The sequence below is a fragment of the Ursus maritimus genome, unplaced genomic scaffold, assembly GCF_017311325.1.
Source record: "Ursus maritimus isolate PB19 unplaced genomic scaffold, ASM1731132v1 scaffold_10, whole genome shotgun sequence".
Classification (NCBI taxonomy): Eukaryota; Metazoa; Chordata; class Mammalia; order Carnivora; family Ursidae; genus Ursus; species Ursus maritimus.
In genome coordinates this window covers 49,669,816-49,692,428 of record NW_024423344.1, presented here as the reverse complement: position 1 = coordinate 49,692,428, position 22,613 = coordinate 49,669,816, and the positions used below count along the sequence as shown (strand labels likewise).

The window sequence follows — 22,613 nt, the reverse complement described above, 5'->3', positions numbered from 1 at the left end:
ACGTGCTTTGGTTCTTTCATCGCTTCAGTATTTCCGAGGTGGGGGTGGGGGAGCGGGTAGGGGATGTTGCTTCCAGAAATGTGTCTCTCATAGGCGAAGAGGGGGGTTAAGTTACTCTGTTTCTTCTGTATTTAGGACTTTGAATATGTGAGGCAGAGTGATGGAGTCACTCACTGTATTAGCATTTCAGAGCTCACCCACGGACATCAATACTCAGGAGACATGAATACTCAGTTGGACTAAGTTCAAGAGAACATTTTGAACTTTAAGGTATGGGAATTTGCATTTATGTTTTTGTTTCAAAAGGATAACCACCTGCTGCCTTGCCAGAGTCGTTTCTTCCAGTCAAAATAGTACAGCCCCTAAGAATTAATTTTCTCTACTAAGAAGCAGAACATTAGGAGAAAATGTTCTTTTCTGTTTCTTTAGTTTTTGTTTGTTCTCCAAGTTGATCACCAAACCCTGGGGGTAACGAAATTTAATTCAATCATCATAAATATAATTGCATGAGGCACACTTAGGAATTTTCTAGTCTATAATCCAATCACATCATCCTCCTTTTCTGGCCAAAAAGAGACTGTTGCCAACAGCACAGAGAAGGCATCTCAAGTTTCCTTTTTATAACTTCACATTGATAACAACCACTTGCAAAAATAGACTGTGCTCAAAAGATGAAGTGCTTCTTCATATCTCCTCAAAGAATGGTGAAATTACTACGTGCAAATGTTTATAAAGGCTTTAATTAGCACCTTAGGATTTCACATACAGATCTGTAATAAATGGTGGATTGAAATTGGAAATGTATTTTTTGAAACCCTCACCGTACACAATACTTTTAATTAAGGCTCAGTGGCTCATCCTGACTATATTATTTCTAGGAACTTCTGTAACCCATATCCAGAGTCTGCAATTCCCTTCCGTCTACAATCTTTTTACTTCCTACCTTTCCAGCCGCCTTATTCTGATCGGTTTGTCATGTTATCATCAACTGACCATGACTTCTCTCCTAGATTCTTAGTTCTCTGCCTATATTGGACGGTGTCATCACCCATTTCAATAACACTTTTGTATATCAAATGCCCTGACTTTCCATCATATTTGCCATCTAATTTTTTATGTGTTTATTTACTTACTTCTATTTCAGTTTGCTTTATAACCTGAAGGTTCTATGCTCTCTGCTCTTGGGCTGCCGGAGAAACTCCTGCTGATTAGGTGCTCTAAACATTCATGGCACGTAAACTTTGATGAGCCCTCAGCAGAGCCTGTGAGCCAACTGCTAGGATTCTGATCATGGTCCTCAGAGGTGCGATTCCAATTTTTTCTCCCTCTCTTCCCACCAAAAGTCCCATCCATAGCCCCTTTCATCTTCGCCAAGAAGAATAACACCATCTGCAAAAAGTGTGACTTCTTCACACTAACAGTCTATGTCCACTAGCTCCATTTTAAAATAACTTGTCGATTCCATAAACACAAAATTTGATGTCCGGCATTCTGTTGAGGAAATACTCTCTTGAAGGCACAATCTTTCAATTGCAATAAATTTTCTTACATTTAAAAGAAATCAATCTACATATCTCCCCAAACGAGAATATAAACCCCTCGAAGACAGAGACTCTGGTTCCATGCTCCGTCTGGTCAGAGTTGGCACTCCAAAGCATCATCATGGCTGCCCTGCTAGCGTGGCGCTTTATGAAGTTCAGATAATAAATGGAGTTTTGACTAAAATCCAGTTTTCAGTGGGTCCATCTGGTCCATGGTCATTTCCCTAACGTATAACTGAGATAGACATACTTGATAGAATAATTCTTTCACTGGGTTCTTGCCTGTTAGGGAGGGAGGCCAAATAGAAATCTCTGAAATTGCCCCCTCGCTGGAAACGCCCCTGCGAGTTAATGCAGGGCGGAGAAGGTGTATACTGAGAGTGTGGCAGAGATTACTGGGGCACTGCGCCCTGTCATTTCCTTATTTCCTCTTAAGCTGCTAGTTTCGCCTTTTCCGATACTGATGGATCCTCTGGAGTAACTGTCGGTCCCTGCGGGCTCCAACACTGGTAGTCCTGTTGGCACATGCTGTGCCACATGGTTCATTGTTGCTAAAGGAGATACACAAAGCCCCAGCTATATGACACTGGGCCATTAATTTTGTGAATGCATTTTTTTTGTATTCTGATAAGAAAAGAGCATCAGCAGGGGCCGCCTGGGTGGCACACTCAATTAAGCGTCCTACACTTGGTTTCAGCTCAGGTCATGATCTCTGGGTTGGTTGTGAGATCCAGCCCTGTGTCGGGTTCCGTGCTCAGCACGGAGTCTCCTTAAAGACTCTGTCTCTCCCTCTCCCTCAGTCCCTCCCTGCTTTGTGCTCTCTCTCTAAAATAAATAAATCTTAAAAAAGAAAGAAAGAAAGAAAGAAAGAAAGAAAGAAAGAAAGAAAGAAAGAAAGAAAGAAAGATCAGCAATAGTTTATATTCTCATGGATTGGACAAAAACTTTTCTTAATAGGTTTGTCCTCCCTATGGCTATGTTAACTCATCCTCTTCTCATAATAGGCTATGAAGAAGTCTGGATGGGTTGGGGAGCCCGCAGAACCTCACATCGATCCATTACGTTAATACACTGATTGGGCAGGATGAGCATGAAGTGGCTAATATGCTGGGGGCCTCCATCTGGATCCATCTTATCCTCCTGCTCTCTTGATTTCGATAAAGGTCTTCCTCTCCTTTCTTTAAGGTTAATTCATTTATTTGACTACTTAGAAATCTTGTGATATTGATTATACTCTGTTTTGTATATTTAACATCTTCCACTCAAATAGATCTTAACAATCTTTGGGACTCTCCATTAAAACAAAGCCAGCAAGCCTTCTTTTACCCAAAATTTCCATCTATAATGTTTTCATCTCTTTACACTGTCCTACCCCATAACAACCATTTTCCAATTTAGTTTCAATCAATCCCAATCACGTAATGAAAAATATCTTTCTAAGGTCAAGAATAACCTCCATGTTGCTACATCTGAACATTTTGTTGATTTCTCAATAGCATTTGATATCTTATTCCAGCCTTACAATACCCTTGAGAACCAGCTATAACTAAGTACCGACTTAACATTTTTACTTGAATGATTGAAAGTCATCTCAAACTCAACTTATTTACATCCAAAGTCTTGCTCAGTCTGCCATATCTACTCTTTTCCTCCAGCAGTGGCTCCTGAACCCCAAAGGTGAATCTTGACATTGCCCTTTCTCTCATCCTCAATATCTGATCTACCACTGGGAAGGGCTCCCCCACCCCACCCCGGTGCTTTTCAAACCTGCCTTATTTCTTCTCCTCTCCTGCCTGTGCCCTTGCTTACATTAATCTAGCTCCCAGCTGCATTATGTAATAGTTTCCCTATGGGCTCTTCCTTATTGCCAGTTGTACGTTTCCAGTTTTCTAGACTCTCTAGTGATTTTTCCCCCTCCAAACAGAAACCTCAAGTCACACTATCCATAAAACACTTTAATAAAATAAAACCCCAATAGTAGATGTGGCCAAACCAGCCCAAGCTCGTCTGTCCTCACTTTTCTCTGTATTCCACCTTCATCTTATTCAGCTCCCACACCCTGTGACCTTCGCGTGGGTAACTCTGGCCATTCGGTCATCAGTTATACAGGAAAGCCTTCTCTGACCACCTCAGTCAGGTCTCCCTATTAAATGTTTTCAATTCATGTACACTATTTTATTTATTCGTGAAACACTCAACTAAAGATTACTATGTGTCAAACACTATTATAAGCACTTTAAGTATTGACTCAACTGATATTTATAACAATCCTATGAAATAGATGCTTTTAAAATTTCCACTTTACACATCAGCAAACTGAGGACAGAGAGGGTAAGTAACTTGCCCAAAGCCACACAGTTGTACATGGCAGACAGAATCACGCCTGGGCCTCGGACTCCAGAGTCCATATTTTTTAACAACCTCACTTAGGTTACCTCTCCTCTTTAGGGACATTTCTCAAAGTCACAGTTTACATTTATTGGTGTGATCATGAATGTCAATTTCCCCACTGCAAGTAAGACTACCTGTTTGACTCATTACCGTGGTACATAATACAACCAGTAAGAATGACAACTGAATGGATTAAATACCAAACTATCGATTGACATCATTCTGCATTTTATTTTTTATAAGATTTTATTTGACAGAGAGAGAGAGGGCACAAGCAGGGGGAGCTGCAGAGGAAGAGGGAGAAGCAGACTCCCCACTGAGCAGGGATCCCAATACAGGACTCCATCCCAGGACCCTGAAATCATGACCTGAGCCAAAGGCAGATGCTTAACTGACTGAGCCACCCAGGCGTCCCCACTCTGCATTTTGGATGTTAACTTACTCTCACATGTGTGTTGCCCTTTGGAGTTTCATATTGCTAGCTTTAATTATTTCAAAAAATTTCTGAGCATTGGGTAGAGGTATTTGAAATTGGTGATGAATTATTTTCATGGCCTTCCAGCTTAATAAACTGAGGATCTAAAGTAGAGAGATCAGCGTTTCAGAAATGTTATGGAAAGTATTCATTTTTCATTCATGTTGAAAGTTTCATGAACCAGAAAGTTTTATGAAGTTTCATTTCCCTTTCTCCAATTAATTATGAATTCAAACTCCTTGTCAAGTGAAAGCCAAGGGATGGTAAAAGAAGGTAATATTTTTCTGATTATGAAATAACACATGTTCATTACATGGAATTTTAGATTTGTAGAAGATTGTTAAGAAGAAATGAAGAATCAATTACTGCTAAATCTGCCAAGAAAAAACCCCCCAGAATTAATATTTTGGTGCATAAAACCTTCAAAACCTGTATGCATATATAGGTATATAAATAATATTTATACATATGTGTCAAATATAGAAAAATGTATATGCACATGTGCATATGGGTGTGTATGAGTGTGTATACTTTCGAAATTAACATGCTTTTTAAATGGGTCCTTTTTAAACTTAACTTTATACAAGAAGCCTATTTTATTACTAAGTTTTTCAAAACACGGTATTTAATGTCTGGACAATATTCATCTTATGGATAAACCATAACTTCCTGTTTGTGCAGTGGTAAAACCTGCGTAGCTCAGATCTGTTCTTCAGCCACCCATACATGTACTTACATGTATCTGGAGCATGTTTCTAGAAGTGCCTTCTTTGAAGCTGGTATTATTATTATTATTTTTTATCTTTTAAATCAGAATTTATTATTGTTTATAACTTTTTTCAAGACTAGCTATATATCAGTAAACTATAATATACATCAATAAATATATATCAGTCTAATAATTGTTCAATGAAAGAATGATTTACTGATAGTTATAATTATTATATAGAAAATAATGATTGTTACTGATATTAGTTATTATTTTAATAATTTTTATTTTGTTATATTAGTCACCATACGGTACATCCCCAGTTTTTGATGCAATGTTCAATGATTCATTATTTGCGTATAACACCCAGTGCACCATGCAATATGTGCCCTCCTTAATACCCATCACCAGCCTATCCCAATCCCCCACCCCCTCCCCTCTGAAGCCCTCAGTTTATTGGTATTAAAGCTCATAGCAATGACCCCAAAGTTTAATGACTTCCTTTGTATCCTACTTTCATTTCAATATAATGCTGCTTTTTCTTTTCTCTCTCTCTCCCTTAATAGATTGATGATAGAAATATAGATGATAGGTAGATAGATAAGACAGATAGATAGACAAAATAGATAGATAGATAGATAGATAGATAGATAGATAGATAGATAGATAGATTGATTTTTTTTTTTTTTTTTTGGTTGAGGTTAATTTACTTTATAGAGTTTGTAGACCACTGAGGATATGCGTGGGTAGATGGCCTTGACAGGAGACAGGGCTTGTTAGCAACACAGGCAATTTGGATGATCTTAAGGCACCTGACACATAAATAAAATCAAGTTACTTTCTCCACCATTTGGATAGAATTGTGCCTTCAGAAAACACATTGGTGCTGAAAGCCCCTCTGGGAACACTTTGCAGTATACCAGGACTGACTGATGAGCCCAAGAGTCAGTGCTCATTGGTGAAAGCTGAATGTGTTGTTCTGCACCTCATTTCCCAGCCTGCCAGGCAGGATGTGATGGCCTGGGTGACAGCTGACACCAAGGGATGGCAGTGAGATTTCATTTACTTGTAAAATGCAGCCACAGAAGGGCTCAGTTTGGCTGTGAGAGGCAGTGCTTTTAACTATCCTGTGGAAAAGGAAGGATCTTTCAAAACATTATAGAATTCTGCTTTCAGACCTCTAAGTTCTAATATGTGCTCTCCATAACTGTGAACTCAGCAGTGTATCAGTGTCTTTGACAGACCCTAAGGATATTGTGCGCCCATCTGCTGACCACCCCTCGTCTTCAATCCTGGCAGAGAGGTGGGTGGAGATGGCTTCTTTGATAGTTGAATCCCTGGAGAAATAGGTCTTCTAGCACCGTCAACATCCTCCCAATTTCCTTCCCTTGTGCTTCTGCTCATTGAGTCATATCTCTTCCCCCTTATCAAGATGTGCCATAAGATTCAAAGTGTTTATATGGCTATTTGCTGATCTTTCAGGAAACCTCTCTTTTGGGGACACTGTACCAGCAACTTCTTACCTAGTGTATGACCTGGTTTCACATATCATAGGGATCTTGTGAGTTTTGGTGTTAACTTGACACCCTTTTTAGCTCAAGATGTGCCACAGTAATAGTATTCTTCTTAAAATTAACACAACACTAGGCTGAAGCTCCATGAGGAGAAGTACTGTTTATTTTGCTCATTGCTATATCCTTAGCAACCTGTATACTCCCTCCACCATGGAGGTAATGAATGAGTGAGTGGTCTCCTTGGCAACCTCCCAAAGACTTTTCACTTCCCACTGCTGCTCCCTGCCCAGCTCCGCCAGTGTTTTATCTCAAGTGCAGTGGAAGTGGAAAGAAAAGGTCATTTGCAAGTGCTAAGCAAGTCCTTTCCTTGCGCTTCCTAGCACCTCTCTTAAGCGACCCTTTGTCCTGAAAGTGCTCAGGCACCAGTTATCGTGACACTGTGACTTCTTCTCTTTGCCCATCTTCTGCTCTTTAAGTCTGTATTTTACAAAAACATTTAGTTTTTGGTTATTAGAATCCAAATTTGAATTAAAGTAAACAAAAATATAGAAATTTGTTGGCTCCTATAACCAGTGGGAACAGCTGGACTCAGGGGCACCTGGAACCAGGATTCAAATGCTATCAAGATGCTCTTCATGTGCTTATGGACCCTGCTTTTGTCTGGAGGCAGCTTCATCTAGTCTGCTTCTGCTGTAGAGTAACTTTCTCCCCATTGTGTGGAAGTTGGCTGCCAACAGCTATTAAGTCTCCCAGAATCCCTATTCCAAAGCTCAGTATGAAAAAATCATAGGCAGGGGCGCCTGGGTGGCACAGCGGTTAAGCGTCTGCCTTCGGCTCAGGGCATGATCCTGGTGTTATGGGATTGAGCCCCACATCAGGCTCTTCCGCTATGAACCTGCTTCTTCCTCTCCCACTCCCCCTGCTTGTGTTCCCTCTCTCGCTGGCTGTCTCTATCTCTGTCGAATAAATAAATAAAATCTTTAAAAAAAAAAGAAAGAAAAAATCATAGGCAGAGACTTGGGTTGGCCTGACCTGGATCACATGACGACCCATGGACCCACCTGTGGCCGGAAGACTGGAGTGTTAAGATCAGAAATCTCTTTTAGTGAGAGAAGAAAATGATATCCCAGACAAATAAATATAATTTCCAGAAAAGAGTGGGTTATTACACAGTATCTGATAATAGACTAAGAGAAGATAGTGATTATTTCCTAACATACCTGTGAAAGCCAAGTTTGTTTCAAGTTACACCATCCTTCACACTAGAATAGCTATTCTTGTTTGCTAATTCTAGCGTCTGGGTCATCTTGAAGTCAGTCTCTGTTGATTATATATACTCTTGAGAATGGGTCACATTTTGCTATTTTTCCATATGTCTAGCAATTTTGGATTGTATCCTAGACTTAGTGAACATGTGTTAGAGTCTCTGGATTCTGTTGTATTCTTCTGAACAGTGCTGATTTCATTGTTTTAGCAGGCAATTAAGTGAAGTGTGTAAAACTGCACACTTTGTATCTTAGGCAGTAACTCAGTATCAGTTTAGTTATTTTATCTTTGGTTTGACTGTCTTGTGCACGAATGCTTCTGGGATCAGCTAGAGATTTGGGCAGAATTTGTAAGCAAAATTTGGGATTCTCCTTTTTTAGCTTTCCCCTTTTCAGGAGTCATACCTCCCCACCGCCCCACCTGCCCCACACACATGCACACTTTCCAGTGGCCGTGATTATCCCAAACTCTGTCCTTAAGGTCTTTAGGCCAGAAAGATTGTGGCTTATCTATCAGAGTTTTAGATGCCCTTCATCTAAACTAGGACCTGTGTCAATCTACGTTTAAATCACACTCCCAACTGGAAATATTTCACAGTGGTACGTAGGCATCATCGAGATCAATAAAAGGACATCTCAGGAAGAACCCCTGGTTCCATCCTATACCCACAGCTGACCAGAGGGGCGATGACATCCCTCTCTGCAAGCTCACCGAGAGCAGACACCAAAACTTGCTCCCCCAGCATGTCCTCAGCACTAGGCATAGGGAATGTTTGATAACACTTGCAGGTAAGTGAATAAACACCTAAATTGATGGCTGGATGGCTGCTGGCTGCTGGCTGCCTGGGATGGATGAGTGAATGAATTCTTATGGAATTCTTTACAGAGAATAAACCTTTATACAGGAAATTTGCGCAAGATTAGAGGTGGAATAAAAACACAAATAAGGCCACCGTACAGATTAATGACTGACAGATTCTTTCTTAGGAATAAGTTCCAGTATTACAGTGCCACTTCTTATAAGCGTACGTGAGTCTGAGGACTACAGACGTGTTTCCAGTTCAGAGGCAAACATCCCAGGTAACTGTTGCAGGAAGTTATATCTTGTTCTTCCACAGAAGGAAGTGAGGAGGGAGCGTTAACTTTCTATATAAACAATATTCTCAGACTATAGTTGATGAACGCTTTTCTTAGCAGACATGCCTTTGGCACCTCAAGATGATAGGTTTGGAAATCCTGAAATATCTTCCTCTTTTTCTGAATGTGAAATTTGAAGGGGAATATTTTGATGCAATTTCCTGTACTGAATGGTACCTGAACATTTGCAGACCACAGGGCAATTAGAATACTGCTTGATCCTGCTCGGGTGTGGGTTCTCAAGAGCTAGGGCAATTCAATGCGGGGAAAAAATCCATAAAAAATATGAGTGAAAGAGGCATCGTGAACAAAGTTGTTGGCAAATTCCTTTTGTTTCTAAATAAACAATGAAACATGAAAAAAAAAAAAAGGGCAATATCTAAGCAGAACAAAAGTCCAAGTGGCTACCGCTCTGGAGTCGTAAAGCCACACGTAAAGCAAGGACAGTTCTCAAAACCCAAACCGACTATCAGTGTGGGAAGGTCAGATTATTCCTCCTCTTGTAAGCAGAAATAGGCTGCTGTTAATGCATGGTGTTTTTGTTTGCAGTTATTTTTTAAAATAATCTGGAGCTCAACAAAGGAGATAGCTGTAACCGTTGAATTATTTGAAGAATCTGAAATGTCTGAGATTAGTAAATGTCCAATTAAAATTGCTTGGGGGCACTTTTTATTATAAAAGTAATACATAGTCATTATAAATCTTGAAACTACAGAGGCACAAAGATTGCATCTTGGCTATTAGTATTTTGTCATATAGGCTTTTAGTATTTTTTCTTAATCTGTTTTTATGCATTTGTCTTAATTATATAAGGAATACAAAATTAAATTCAAGTTATAAAATATAACAGAAAGATATAGCACAAAAGGAGAAAGTACTTATTCACCCAGATAATCACTGCCAAGAGTTTCCTGTCAAGCTCCATTTGTTTTTCTACACATATATGTATTTATAAAAAAGTAGGATTCTATTGTACATACTGTTTTATGACCTACTGTTTGTCTGATCATAGATTAATTCTATAAATATTCTTTTCTATATCATTTCACACTTTGTAGGGAATGGACTTAGTGATTTAATTACTTAATCCCTTATTAATATTTAGGTTGTTCTAATGTTATGATCATCCTGATACATAAATGTGTGTATGTATCCATAATTAGTTCCTTAGGATAAATTTCCAGAGGGATACATTGGATTAAGGGTTTTCTGAGCTTTTAAGTTTTCTCTCAAGGTTAAGAAAAAAAAAATGTCCTCCAGGAGAGTTTTGCAAATTTAGATTTCTAACAGCAGTGTATGAAAAAGGCTCTTTCCCTTATTGTTGCCAGTGCTGGGTATTATATTTTTAATCTTCTCTAATCTGATTCTAAGAATATCTTATTATTATAATTTATATTTCTCTGATTTCTAGTAGGATATGAATATGCAACTTCACAGTGTAGAAGAATCAGTAAAGTGAGTGTATTTAGCATGGTACCGGGGCTTCTCGGGTAACTTGGGTCAAGGTGACTCCAAGTGGGAAAGTTGTGATTTGCATTTTGTAAGATGAAGTGGGATGTCTGGCAGTAATGAGCTAAGAGATTCCATACCAGCAGATAGAGTGTCCGTGTTCATTTCCCATAAGAAGTGGCAGCACAATTAGATGTGCTGGGAGCAAAGACTGAAGCAACGAAAGCCCTTGTGGGGCCATGTTTTATTTTCCTGTGGGAGAGTTTCTTGACCTTGGGTTCCCTGGTGTCTCTCTCTTTGGCCATCTGACTTGAAAGTGGGAAAACCTGTTTGACTGCTTTTCTTCTTTCTGTAGGAGTTGTTGGCACCCCTCCGTTCTGGAGCCCGGTCTATGCAAGTGGGCCTCATTTTGAATGATCAGCCCTCTCCTCTGCCCAACTCAGTTGTTCTCAGCCTCGACTGCACATTAGACCCACCTGTGGAGCCTTTGCAAGTCATGCTCTCCTCGCTTCTCCATCTCCTCAGACCAATTTGATGGTAATCTCGGGGGGATAGGATCTAGGCAGGGTGGGATTTTGTGAAAAGCTCCAGATATGACACCAGTGTGAATCCAAGATAAAGAACCACTGAGCTCATTTATTTCCACCCCTCGGTTATCACAGGAAACATACCTCTTCACACCTTTCCCCCTCCCTGTATATACCTGTGTTTTCTCTAGCCAGCTCCAATTTGGATTTTACTGAGAAGAATCAGAACTATAGTAAAGGGGAACGAAAAACAGTTTGACTACATAAACCTAATTGTGGTAAGTACTCAAGGATGCCTTCTTGTCTGATCAGCAATCTCTCCTGCAAGGGACGGTTTAGTATGTTCTATGTAAGTAATCAATGTCACATAAATATTAGCACCAGCAAGTAAAGCATTCCCTTAGCTTCAAGGCTGTGGGTCTAGATGCGCCGTCAGGGCACTAGAAACGGACTGGCGTTCTGAAGCAGCGTATGAGCCTAAAGAAACTGTCCTGTCCAAAGCTGACCTATCTTGTTCTGACCTCTGGCAACCAGGCCACAATTCTATTTCTTTTGTTTTCTTCTTGGCACCTTGGCTACAGAAATCACCAATCCTACCAGTTAGCCTGACCCAAGGCTCCCATGATGGCTTTTCTTTAACGTCTCTTTTCAGGTTGGCTGTGATACAGGACTTTGTAGTTTTCCTCGAGTCTCTCAGTACTGGTCCAAAATGTTTCTCTCTCTCATGCTTCTGATGAACCACAGGAAAGACAAGCTCGCGGCCAAACAAGGAAGCCCACAATCTTAGAACAATAGTCTCCTTTCCCTAGGGTCTTCTCCAGTTCCCTCTCTGGAAGTTCCCCATATTCTATAACAGCAGGCAAGAGACAGAAGTGCACATTTGATATGCAGAGACCCTGCTTAGTATTCAAATACTGCTATCCCAGCAGAAAAGTTCTTCTCAGCACTTTAGAATCCATGAACTCATTCTATTTGAGTACTCGTGGCCCTGCTCCCGCTTGCTGCTGGGGGGAATGGAAATGCAGCATAAGGAAACGCAACAGTGGCCAGCGGCCTACAGGCACTCAGGAGACTTGACCAAGTCACCTCTGTGAGCCTTAATGTTCCTGTCTGTAAGGCCTCTAACGATACCTGCCCTGTAGGGCTCGTGGGGTTGTTACAAATGAGATGATATATAGGAATATGTGATTTGAGACTATGAAGGGATGCAAGCTTCTTTATTGGTGTTTGATTTATAAATAATAAAATGTGCAAAGTTCAATACATTTTGACAAATCTACATACCTGCAGAACCAATAGCCAAGGCAAGATACAAAAGCCGATTGTTAGTGTAGACAGCTCTTGTTCTTTTATGATGAATCCACACCACATCCTCCACGGCCGTGGAGGGGAGCATAATTCTGATTTCTATAACCATAGATTCATTTTCCCTGTCCTTGAATGTCAGATAAATGGGATCCTATAGTCTGTGTTTTCTTGTAGCTGGCTTCTTTCTCTAATATAATGTCAGCAAGATACATCTATGTTTTGTTTATCATTCCATTTTATTGCGGAGGAGTATTTCATTGCATGAATGTACCACATTTCGTTCATCCACATTCCTCTTAGTGGGTATTTGCATTATTTCCAGTTTTAGCATTATGAATAAGACTACTATCAACATTCTTGTATGTGTAATTTTATGGATATATACTTTCATTTCTTTTGGGCATGTATTCAAAGTAGAATTTCCAGGTCATAAGGTAGGTACAAGTTTACTTCATAAGAAACCGCTAACCCAATTTCCAAGGTAGTTTTAGTTTTATGAGAGCACCAGGTGCTCCTCTTCCTTGCACGTTTTTTCAGCCACTATAATTTCAGACATGCTGGTGGGTTTCAGTATGGTTTTAATATGCATTTCCCTAATGACTAATGTTGCGAATCATCTTTGCACGTGTTTATAGGTTATTTGTATATATTCTTTGGTGAAGTGCCAAGTCTTGCCTGTTTTAAAAATTAGGTTATTACTAGATAGTCAAACCCCTTTTTTGGTTTCCATTCTTCCAGTTAAATGCAACAAATATTAGCAAAGTGATTTGCATGGGGCCTTGTCCATAGTAAATGCTCAATAAGTGGTAAGCACTAAAAAAAAAATTTTTAATTGATCGTGACAGCTCCAATTTTAGTTTTAAAAAACAGGGTTGTATTAATTCTGTTTTCTCATAGAAAATACCCAGCACTTGGAAATTAATTTAGAGGGCAAATACTATATATTTATTATTTATTATATTTATTAAACACCATTAATACTAGGAGCTACTAGGATTTTGCTAGATATCAAGAGAAGAGTAAAAGGAGAAAAAGAGATATATAATGAATTTAGGAATGAATGTATAATCAAATATTTCTATTTAAGTTTCTAAGACTCAAAGCAAAAAATAAACATGGGCTATTATAAGATATTATTCAATATAATGCATTTAAAAAAATAACTGAGCCACTAACACAGGAGCATCAAAGATTGCTGTCAATTTCATTTCAATTCGGGCCTATTTAACCTGGCTTTGTCTTTTGGTATTCAGTTGTCCGGTAAACTTACTTGGTTTATGTTGAACTTATTTTATAGAAAGAAACTATAATTATTTTCATTTTCACCTGGATTTTATATAACTTTATATTTGATATAATTTTACTTTTCATTTGAAAAAACAGAGTGATGACAGACATTCATATTCAAGATAATGTATATAAAGCTTTATTCTCCTGGATTCTCTTCCAGGCACAGCATGCTATTCAGATAATTGTATAACTTTTATTGGGGGGCCAAAACATTTTATTTTTATGGGTAATAATTTTATTCCTAATATCGATTTCCTAAACTCACTATCTGGGCAGATAAATTTGTCTTTAAAGGATCTTAAATCTTTTCCTAAAAGTTAATTTTACATGTAACATTCTCCTTTTGACAGCTGTATCAGCTCTACGATGACTTTTCTTTAAATTGAACCACAGCTTATTTTAGCTGAAAAATAAAAGGTACATAGCAGCAATTCCCCATTCAGAATGGCGTTTGGAAGGTTCTTTAACTTGGTGAGATAGACATCCAGTAATTTTGGCCAGTAGCTGAGTCAAGTAGAATAATTAAAATAACGCACTCCTTGTTACTAGAATTGATTTTTTGTGTGCCCCTTCTATCTGGTGACCTTTATTTCTGTCTTCTTGTTTTTCAGGATGTTGGGCAATACACATTTCATGGCTTGGAAAAGACAATTACTTGTCTATGATTCCCCCAACAATAAATAAAAGAACCTTAGAGGGGAAACATACTCCTTTTAGAAATCGTAGAAGAGAGTAAGTCTTCTCTGTGGTTAAAATTATGAAGGAGAGTTCTGTGTCTTGAATCTGATTCTGTGTATATATATATACATACATACATACATATATATATATATATATATATATATATGATTTTATTTATTTATTTGACAGAGAGAGAGCACAAGCAAAGGGAGTAGCAGGCAGAGGGAGAAGCAGGCTCCCCCTGAGCAGGGAGCTCCATGTGGGGCTGGATCCCAGGACGCTGGGACCATGACCTGAGCCGAAGGCAGATGCGTAACCGACTGAGCCACCCAGGCTCCCCTGATTCTGTTAATATGTATTGAGACTATCTGGAGCAATAAAGATTGGTATGAGCCAGGAGAGTGGGAAAGCAGTTTGATGTTTCATTCATTATTTTCTCTCTGGGACAACTCATCCAGACTAGGCTGCTGGAGGGATCAGAAACAGAAACGGTTTATGTATGAATTGCCATGAATAACATGCACCTAGATATTTAAGGCTCAGATATTGGGTCCTTAGAAACAGGTCTGCTGTTCAGCTGGTCACACAGGTGGTATCTCAAGTATGGGAAACGCCGGTCTTCCCTTGGGTTGAGGTTTGGGTAGACAAAGGAGAAAGCTGATGCGTTTGCACTATGTAGATTGCTCACAGCAGTGCATAAAGAACAATGTTCTGAGAGGGCAACAATGATGCACGATGGATTGTAAAATGCAAATCTGGAGACAGGAGTGTTCTGCTGGGCTTTAATTTTGAAGGGTTCTTAAAGCCTTTAGCTAGTATGGAACTTTTTGTAGTCTTGGGTAAGAATGACAAATAGCCTAATTGTCAATATATTGTGTACAGAAGACGCATCGGAGAGAAATAGCCGCAATGTAATAAGACATTAAGATGGAAACAAGACAAAATAAAACCTCAAGTTGAAGCAGTAGCTGCAAAGTAAATTGCTGTTTTCTTGACCCAAGCTAAAGTTAAATGAAAACGGCTCTTAATCATTGCTTTTTAAAAAATAGGTATTGGCCTTTCATTTGGCGGGTGCTAAACGCAACGTGCTTCGTTGGAGAAGTGCCTATAAAACTGGCAATAGTGACGGCTCGTAAAATGACAGTTAAAAAAGGCATTCTCCAGCAAAGTTTTTCCTAACTTTTTCTCTCGGTTTTTTTTTATAGTTATTTTTTTAATAGTATGAGAGTATCTAAACATTAGCAGAGTATTTCTTTTCTTCTTTATGGAACTCGAGCTTCTAAGAGTCTAGCTGGGTTAAGCATTATTATTATACATTTTATTTTCAATGGTTTGATGACTAATTTTTTGTCAAGCATTAGAATTCTTATCTCTTAAAAATTAGACATATGTAGCCTATAGGACAGAAGGCATGGAGAAGTAAATAATACAGCCTCAGGCTGCTGCGATTAAGAGTGTCTTGGCATATTTCTTTTGCCCAAAGGGAGAGCCTTTGCAGACAAGACTAATATGGAATTTTTTTTTCTGCTCCCAAAGGCAAGAATTAAAAAAAAAAAAACTATTCGTGTGTCACAGTATAACAGGATAACAGCCTACATGATGCCAAGCAAAGTGTTCAGAAATAAAGTTTCAGCACAGGGCAAGTGGAGGGAGAAGTCACTCTCTAAATTGAAGTAAATGGCAGTGGCATTTTTCTGAATCTCTGGGAGGAAGCAATCTCCTTAGCAATAGAGTTAATGAGGACTTTGCTCTTTGAAGTCTGAACTTTGAACAATTCCAAAGAGACTTGGAATTTTTTCTATTAGGTTTGAGGGAAAAGAAATATGGGAGCAAAGCAGGCTGGGACAAGAGCAAGGAGGACACAGGAAGATCATTAAGTCAGAAAGATGGAAACACAGAACACAAAAAATATTCCCCAGCCCTATTCACTTCCAGTGGGTGGGGGTACAGGGGTAGGGGAGGAAGTTAGTGATGGCGCACCACTTTAGATCGCTGATAGTTGTCATCACCCACGCTGTTGTTGACTGTATACTAAGACCTCTACGGTTCTACATTTCAGAACGTGAATTCTGTTGTTCTCAGTTCAGTCCTTAGTGTCTCGGTACAGTCATTTACTAAAGAAGTTTGTGTGTCATTGTGGATCTATATCTGAACCAGTTGAATCCCAGCTGGCAAGATTCTGGTACCTTGGACTAAAGAAACAGCATCCCTGCTACCATGTGACATTGGAAGACTCTCTTCCTACCTGGAAGTGACATACATTACATGCACATTTCACAAGAGAGAACATTTCGAATTCAGAAACAGAAGCTAATACTGTGTTTCTGTTTGTAGGATATTTTGTTTTGTAATACTACAAAAAGAATGAAAGTAACTTGCCTGTTTATGATGCTTTATAAGTTACAAGCACTTGCTATCTATTCTCTCACTTAATTTTATCCTTTAAGTAGATACAGATTTTTAAAGATGAGAAACCAAGGTGAGGTAATATAAATAACTAACGTGGATCATGCTTCTAGTCAAAAGACTTCTAATAAAGGTTTTCTTTTTAAAAACCTTATACTCCTGTCACCTTGCCATTCTTTCCGATGTAAATTACTAGGGAACAATTTCCAGGTTAGCTAAAGTCTTAGGCTCTTTTCATAGATCACTCATCTGAACTGTTCTTTCTCATTGCAAAATCTGTTTTAACCACATTCTTATCATTTAGTAGTTTTTTGGTTTAAAAAAAGTCCTTTCATTAGAATATTATAACTTTTGTTGCTTAATTGAAGAGGAATCAATAAGTATGACATTGTTTTAGGAGAATGTAAATGTATATTCTATAATAAGAAATACCAGTACAAAATTTTCAGTTGCTGACTTTTAATCTGAGAATCGTTAAACAAGGGTATTCACTTTGTGAACAGGGATTGCAAAGCCCTCAATAAAGTGAGTGATGTATAAACCGAAAGCTCTGTAAGGTTGAAGTGAATGGGCTTGAATAAACTGTGCTTTTCTACTGATAAAAATGAAAGAATTGAGACATTTTAACTGTCATTCTTCAAAAAGATTCATTAAGTATAATCTAACAAGTCTTCCAAGGTGGTCTCGAGTATGCACAAAAGGCTATGCTGTATCAAGAATAAAAGGCAGATAATTTCATTTTTTTAAAGAACATTTTTGTTCAGTAAATGTTATGGAGAAGCAAAAGTTAAGATAAATACTGTGGTTTTTTGTTTTTTTAAAAAAAGCTACAGTAAGTAATTCCAAATTCCCCATATGCCCGTGTCAGAGTGGCTATTGCAGGAAAAAAAGTATCATTGACCAGATTGTATAATTATGGACTCTTCACAACTGCGGAGAAGAGGAAATACCATATTATCCAATCTATAATTCTCTTGATTATTTTCATCTCACTCTATTTTCTGAGACCTTAAATCCTAAAACTCAGCACCAATTCTTTTCTTCTAGTCCCAGACTTTCAGTTTGCTGGTTATTTAACAATATTATATACTTTCTATTAGGAAACAATAAAACTTAGGATTTTGAGAGAAAATGCAAGTGTGTATGCTACACTAAGCAATAGCCGTTTGTGTGCCTGGAAGTCGCCGTCCTGAACAGATAAAGTGCAGGCTTCTCAGTGCTCTAGCTGACAGCATAATGCGTCAGCCTCTTTATGGCTCCCCACCTCAAGTTGGCACCACCATTCCTTACGGATGGAAGTGAGGGAGACATTCTATTTGTTATTTGTATGGAGGTTATTTGTATGGAGACAATGGTGTGTTCAGCTAGATCTCCCTTGTCAAAATTACAGCATGATCACAGAGTGTGTCAGATTTCCCATCAGAACTGGACAGGAGTAGCCACATGACTCTGGAAAGATCAGACAGCAACTTGACACATCTGTACTCATGAAGCGTCAAGATGGGAGCTACTAAAAATAATGCTGGTTCTCTCAATAAGACCGTCAAAGCAAAGGGCAAAAAGGACAAATGAGATGGCAAATATGCCCAATTAATGACTTCCGCCTCAGACCAGGGAGGTTCTAAAACAGGAGACCAGCCCCAGTTCTCGCTATCCTGACTTACATGACATTGTATGACAAGAAATGTAAGAGACAGTAGAAAACAGAGGAAATGCAGATAATGCTAGCTTTTCTCCTTTTCAGTATAAAATAAGAACTTAAATTCTTATCTAGAACTGTAACTGAAACTTGGTAATTGAATATGTCAAAACAATGGCAGGGCGATTTTTCCTCTGCATTCACATGCCTCTTGGTTTTTCCAGGAGCAGAGGTCTCTTAACGGCCCATGCCGACGTCAGAGGACAAGGACCGCATCACGGACTGACGTCTGGCAGAGCAAGCCCAGTACCGGCGGTGTGGGGGAGCACTCTCTGGGGTGGGAGTGATAATGGTGGGTATAGTGTGGCAGCTGCGCTATGTGTCCAGACGTGTGTGTTTATGTCTATGTTTGGCCTTTGCCTAAGAGCTTCAGCTCAGTAAGGGACTCAGGTCTGAACGCCTTTGCTCCTGACTCCAAGAGACACGCGGGCTGGAATTGCCAAGTCAAGAAAACTGCCGTCCGCTGGGCCAGTGAAACACTGGAGCCCGGGCATCCTTTTACTAGGCTCTTCCCTGAGTGTTTTTATTTCTTCAAACACTTCTAAGTGGCAGTGGTGCCAGGACCCTAAGAATCAGCCCCCACAGAGGAAGAGCCTATGTTCTATCTGAACGGCACCAGCAAATAAACTCCTGGAGGCCAGGGACTCTTCTGGTTGTATCCCCAGGGTCTGCCACGTAGGAAGTGTGCGGCAAGTGTTTGCTGAAAGAATTGAAACTATAGCATAGTTTTGTCAGAGTGAAGCCATTTACAGGTAGGTGTTACCACTCTCATCTGCATTATTTTTATGCAAGTGTCCGTAAAGTCAGGACTAACGGGTTAGAGATCTGTCCCTCCCCCTCCACTGGAGCTGGTAAGTCAGTGAACCGATATCTGGTGTGCAACACAACGTAAAATGAGTTTCTTTCCAATTTGTCATGAGGGTTTGCGGGTTTGTTTTATGAAATTTCTGATACAGGTTGAAAAAAGTAGAGGAGTTGAAAAACTGTTGCCTGATAGGATTTGTACTCCTTCCTCCCGAAGTTAGTAGTCGTATCTTCACTGTATGGGCTGGAAAGAGCTGTTAGTGACCGTCATGACTGACACTGAAACCACTTGCAAAGCAGTTAAAATATTTTTGGATGCCTATGACGCAAAGCCCTAAGAGGAAGGGAAAGGAGGTCAAAGACATTTAATAATTTGTCTCTGCCCTTAAGAGGCGTAAGTTCTAGTTGAGGGGCCGAGACATATACATGTCTGTGGCTCACACCCCTTCATTTCTTATAAAACTTGCTAAGATGTTCTATCCACTTACCTGACCTTATTTTGCTTCATGGTACTTACCACGTGTTTGTTCGCTATCTGCTCCCACCAGAATGGAAGTCCATGAGGATAAAAGGGATTTGTTTATTTTGTTCATTTCTCTGTTGCTAGTGCCCTGTGCCCTGGTCGGCACATAGTAACCCCTTAGTAAATATTTATTGAATGAACTATCAATGTCAGGTAGCCTATAAATTCTTTATTGACTAAGACGAGGTAATTTGTGAGTCTTTTGATGATTACACTTTATAGTCACCCATGGTCAAGGACAAATGATCAGCCAATAAAAAAAGAATTAAAAAAACCCCACTGTTTTATTCTATTCAGAAAAGAGATGTGGAATCCAGTAATTTCACCTCTTTTAAACATTTCTTGATATATCTTATTTTCAATACATCTTATTTTCAGCAAGGCTTTTCGTTTGTTTGTTTCTGGTGTTTCTGGTAGAGTCAGTTATCTTTCCCACCTCTGTTGCTGAAGTGACAACAGTACAGATGGTCCTCAAAAATGTCTGATGACATTTTGTACTATACAGAACCATATACTCACAGAAATCATCTCTTTATGGATATTGCAGTCTTTGGGGAAATAAAGGCCACAAGTTCTGAACTGATTATTTGAGGGGGGAGAAAGAATCAATACATAACTGCTTAATGTCTCTCAGACTCTGAATTACAGGAAAATTTTTGTTGAAACACAATGAAGTTATACTGTGCAATTCAATCACAGAGTAAATCATTCAGAGTTGGTTTTGCCCTAAAATCCATCAATAACAGCAATAATGTTTGGTAGCAAATGCAATTTTGAAGACTGATGTGAACTGTCTACTTAAAAAGCAACAGCACTAACCAATTACATTTTCTCATAGTCATTTCCAGTTGTTTTTTATTTTTTGTTTTGTTTTGTTTTGTTTTGGGTAGGCATGGTATCTTGGATAACACCTGGTGATAATAACTAAGGAACTATAATTCTGCAGCCTTAGCTTGACTTATTTTATGCCTTAGGGAATGAATAAGCATGTAAATTAGACATGAATCACTACAGTCACTTGTCAATCCAAAAATATTCGTGAGCAAGGTAGGCCAAAAATGACTGGCTGGTGATTGTAGGATCTATTGAAATGTAGTGCTTTCTTTAAAATATATTACTTTCTTTAATCGAGTTAGATGAGTTTCACACGTTTGGCTCATATGCCAACCCGAGGGATTGATGAACAGGAGGTGATAACCCGAGGGTCAGGTTAAATTTGAAAAAAAAAAAAAATCAGAAAATCACTTAAGATTGGGTAAGATGACCTTTAAACTACCTTCCAACCAGACACTATGATTTTAAGAAACCATAGCCCATCACAGCGTGCATTTATCCAGCAGGATCTCGCAGAGCAGCAGGAGGAATCTGAAATATCTGTGATGGAGAGGAAGAGATAATTCACAAATTCCTCAACCCGGATTGACAAATAGCCAAACGGGTATTTTCCAAGCTTGTTGGGTCTGAAGAGTGACGAGATAAGCTTGTTAAAAATACCTAGTCTCAGGTTCCTCTCCATCCCTGAGCTTTGCAGATTCAGATGGAATGGACACCATTTGAATAAAAGGGAAAACTTTCCTAAAATCCTACCAGGAATTAGATAAATGTAGCTTTACTGTTCCACATCAATTAAATAAAATGACTCATCCTAACGATCTACGTGTTTTCCTGATCCAGGGGATTGTGAATTTAGATTTTAAATTACCAGAGACAGAGAAGTTTAACCACATCCAAATTTGATTAATGTTTTACATATATATATATATTTAAAAATTATATATACTTATGTAATATTATGCATATAAAATATGTAATATATACAACACTCTATGTGTGGTTGCTTTTTAAAACACTGAATGGGAAAGACATGTTTTCACATCCTCATTTGTACTGCAATATCAATTCTCAGGAAAAGAGGACTTCCCAAAGCTTTAAAAAAGTGTGCAATTGCCAATCAGATGTTTTAGATTACATTGTTAACACTATTCATCATGGAAAACATGATGTGAAAGGATGAGCACACTGATATCTGAACAACATCATTAAAAATAAAAAAGTTTTATGGCCTCGTGTGTATGAGCTGAGATGCCATTTGATTAAAAACTCAAATAAATAACTCTCTCAGGATAGTTTTTGGCACATTTATATGTGGTTACTTTGGGAACAACATATTTATTTGTGAAAACTTTCAAAATTCACTCTGTACAAAAAAGTACCAAAAAAAAAAAAAAAAGTCCTGGGAATTAGTAGGATAAAATCATTAATTTAAAAAATTAACTCCCTGCGGATATTCTATAATGGAGTCGTCACCAGATAAACACAGCACGACTCTTTTTTCTTATAAGAAGATTTTTGCATTCATTATAGAGCACAGTCTTGAGGGATGAATGAAGACATTTGCACTCAGGCAACCAGGTGGGCAAATGGACACATATTACCTGTGCAAAGAGTTGTGCTTTGCATTTGTTGGTGAAGAAACCAACATTCCTGACCATTTGTTATGTTTAGAGCTAATGAGAGAGAGACCTTCTTTCCTGACATTTTACAAGTTAAAAACAACATTAACATATCTTCCAAGATTTCAGGGGAAATCAGATTTCTAGTTGAAGATGAGACTGAGGACTAGAGGGATGGCTTAACCCTGAAGCTGAGGGGGTTTCTGGGGGCACAGTCCTCTGTGGTTCAGCTTCTTCACCAGGAAAATCACAGTACTCTCTCTGAGGTTGCAATGATTCAGTGAGTTCCCACACATAAAGTACTCGGAGGAGTGCCCAGTTGAAGATGATGCCCAGTAACAGCAACAACTATTGTCATCGTGGATCTTAGAACGGGAAGCAGTCTCAAGAAGTTCCCCTGGTCCCGGCGTCGTCTTCAGCAGCGTGATTATCTCGGGTCTA

The 22,613-nt window shown here is 38.9% G+C and overlaps 1 long non-coding RNA gene across 1 annotated transcript; it reads left to right on the top strand.

The window, feature by feature from the left end:
- Positions 1–144: 144 nt before the first annotated feature.
- On the top strand, positions 145–21,944 carry LOC103659170. The gene is made up of 6 exons (XR_567421.2): positions 145–270; positions 8,883–8,975; positions 10,837–11,018; positions 11,200–11,286; positions 14,218–14,338; positions 18,557–21,944. It is a non-coding gene; the product is annotated as an uncharacterized LOC103659170 (long non-coding RNA).
- Positions 21,945–22,613: the final 669 nt, after the last annotated feature.